At 38.3% G+C, this 3,547-nt stretch overlaps 1 long non-coding RNA gene across 1 annotated transcript; it reads right to left on the reverse strand.

Annotated features, from left to right (window-relative positions):
- Positions 1-1,836: 1,836 nt before the first annotated feature.
- Positions 1,837-2,876, reverse strand: LOC122051655. Its single transcript, XR_006131486.1, has 2 exons — positions 2,349-2,876; positions 1,837-2,265 (listed from the first exon to the last, which is right to left on the reverse strand). It is a non-coding gene; the product is annotated as an uncharacterized LOC122051655 (long non-coding RNA).
- Positions 2,877-3,547: the final 671 nt, after the last annotated feature.

Here is a 3,547-nt window from a genome sequence, read left to right on the forward strand (position 1 = left end):
CTATAGCTCAGTGATGTCCTTCGGCTTGCCTTGTCCCAAAATTTAAAAGTCACATCGAGAAAATAAATCATGAAATCCGAAACATAAAATAGGCATCGCAACTTGGGCTTTGATACGAATAAATTGTCACGCCCTGAGGGAGTCCTTACATAATAAATGGACAACATCTCCCCCTTATGACAAACATATGAAACCTGAGTACAATGCCACAAGGTTATACCATAACCACAACAACAACTTACATAACTGAAAACAAACACGACCACACAAAATAAGAAACTAGACTGCGTACTAGTACGACTTACCAAACAAATACATAACAGACAAAAGGACACCACAAGTCCAGAAATCCACACACAAGTCATATAATACATGAACTAGTTCAGAAAGTCAAAAAACGAGTAAGAGTAATAGAAGAAACAAAAACTCTCGATGCGACGTGGGACTAGCAGCCAAGACCTCTAAGAGACACAACATGTCATCTACCTGCTAACCTAGAAACAAAAGGAAAACAAGGCATAGTGAGTATAACAGACTCCGTGGATACAAGAAGATAGTGCATGATAACAATATAAAGAGATAAAGGGGCAGTCTCTGGTGAAGTACTTATTACAAAAGTAAGAGAGTCAATATAACAACCACTAACGAAGCATAAATAACTACAAAATCATCTACTAGCCTTCTCAACCAAGAAAGGCCAATAAATCGGGAGTACATGTAGATTCTGCACAAACAAACACACAACTAACATATATCAAGCATATAGCGAGCACTGGCTACGTGCTACGACATGTTACCATGAATGGATCTCGTGGTCGGTCAAGTTATATAAATAGTCACTGTCGGCGGGAGAACGCTCTAACACGGATGGTCCCGTGGCTGGACAGGATGAGGTAGCTATCTAGCTCCTCAGCCATTGACTGTGGGAGAATACTATACCATGAATGGTCCCATGGGCAGTCAGGGTAAGTAACCAGTCACTGTCTCTGAGAAAATACTCTACTACGAATAGTCCTATAGGCGGACAGAATAAGTAACCCATCACTATCTGCGAAAAAATGCTTTGCCATGGATGGTCCCGTGGGTAGACAGGATGTATAAGTGGACAAACTAAAAATGATAAGTAAGCAGTGGCAATCACCTTTAAGTGTAGACTCTGCTAGCTACACCATGATATGATCTCTAGCAAATAGTCACCAACCCAAACAACCAGAAAGGGGTCAAGTAGGATATTCTACTATTCGCTACGGTCTACATGCGATAGTTCAAGATCACTATATAATCTAATGGACAGTTCAAATGCATAGGCATGAATTAAGTAATAAGTGTAATAACATGTGTCTCAGTACCACAATAATAAGCACAAAAGTAACCATCTCAATCCTAGGGGATCCTAGCCATCTAGTCATAATATCTCCTCGAACTCCATGGTATCATCATATATATAATAAACAACGGGATCATGATCGAGTAGTCCTAGATGTTGATCCAAAGAGAATAGCCTAATGGGATACGCTATCCCTCTACTAGGGAGTGATTTCCATCAAGTATAGGTAGGTATAATCTCACTAACATATATGTCCTCACATAAATATACAACTACACTACCTATGATATCAATAACCTGTAGGCATGAGCCGAAATATATAACCATACTTTAATATAAATGTATAAACATAAGCCTATAACTAGACTATGATTTGATAATATCATGCATATATATAACCAACCCAACTTTGAATAACAAATGAGACGGTATAGATATCAAATAGATCAAAATATACGGACAAGCAATAAAGTATCAAACTCAGTAGTCAATCTAGAATAGAGGCAAGGTAAGTAAATCAGTACTGCCAAATCAATAAATAAATTAGTGCAAGGTCAAAAATCTAAAGAAACAAGTCAAGAAGTGTCCGCCTTCAAGGTAGGTTGTTGCTTAAACTATCCTCACATCAGAGTGATAGTCTCGTTTTAGAAGGCTATATCACAGAATACAGATCATAGCTAAGTTCTACCATGGACCAAATAGCTAAGTCAAAGCTTCAACTGACTAGGGAAGCACTAATTGATTCAAATCATCAATTCAATTAATTAACCCCAATTCACTCACCGCTATCCTCATCTGAGAATTTAACCCTAATTTTTACCTAGTCTGATGACGATCGATGGCGGCTCACGGCCAACAGCTGTGGTTCACCATGTTCAACAGCCAATCACGAATGAAGAGAGAAGTCAGCGAGGGTTCTTCCAACAATAGCAACCTCGCTGTGGCAGCAACAACAGTTGCTCAATCGCAATTGAGGAAGAAGACAACAATAGGGGAAAAAGGAAAATCACAGGTGTCTGACCCAGAGCAAATGAGAGGCGGCGCTGGACAGGTGGCTCAGCACTGACCAAGGAAACAACAACGCACATAGAGATCAATGCTCTCGCACATGGCCAGAGATGGTCAGGCAGCGATGGCCCTATGCTTGCGGCTCAGAGTATGTGACAAAAAGGGGCAGCGGCGCCGGCTCTTGTATTGGCGGTGTCCTATGGAGGTCAAGCTAGCCTCACACGAAGAGGGGACGACTTCTACTTCCCCGACGACAGCCGCCTGTGACATTACAGAGCCTGCCTCATCCAGAGAAGGGAGTGCCGATAGATCAGAGATGCCTGGGGTTTGGGAGAAAGAAAAGGGATCATCGATGAATGTGAGATTGGCGATGATTCCCTAAAATGGGCACAACTATTCTCACAAAGGCCAGTGTTGGATCAAGCAGCACCGGCGCGATCTGGCGGTGGCATCGGGCAGAGTCGTGTGTTGAGGTCGGCAGTGGAAAAAGGGATCCAGAGGATCGGGACGAAATGAAAGAAGAAACTAGGTATTTACATTAACACTTAGTTTAATTAATTTCAACTCGAGGTTCAATTAAATCAATCAACTTGCAACTAAATAAACATTTTAAATAATTTTTTTTTAAGCTTAATAAATTCATCCCCTTAAAATATATGATACGAACTTCATTTAAATCCTAAAATTTTTTTAAAAATTCTCAGAAAATTCTATAAGGGTATTTCTCAAATAACACTTATTATTTAATTATCTTATTTCACAAGTCTAACTCTACCTTTAAATTATTTCTAACCCTAACTCAAAATAAAATACTAACTAAAGCTTGGGTTCTAAAAACTTGTCTAACCAAGCAAGTAAGACTCAATCAATACTATGTACCTAAAATAAAATACATACCTTAAACCTTCTAACCTATATCCAAATAACTCAACCTTAATCTCATAAACTAAACCTTCTAAGCTAAATTCAAACCTAAAAAATAAAATGAAATTAAATAAATAAAAAACTAAACTTAAATTAAATAAATACCAAATTAATCTAAACTCAAACTATAATCAAATTTCTTATAACTATAAAACAAATTGACACAAACCTAAAACTTAAACTCAAGTTCAATAATTTAGGAGGAGACTCTAAATTAGTTGGCACCTTCAAAATAAAAATTGACCCTGCTGGGTAATTAGGACTAGTTTAATTAGGGACAAAAGTTTA

The sequence above is a fragment of the Zingiber officinale genome, chromosome 3A, assembly GCF_018446385.1.
Source record: "Zingiber officinale cultivar Zhangliang chromosome 3A, Zo_v1.1, whole genome shotgun sequence".
NCBI classification, from domain to species: domain Eukaryota; kingdom Viridiplantae; phylum Streptophyta; class Magnoliopsida; order Zingiberales; family Zingiberaceae; genus Zingiber; species Zingiber officinale.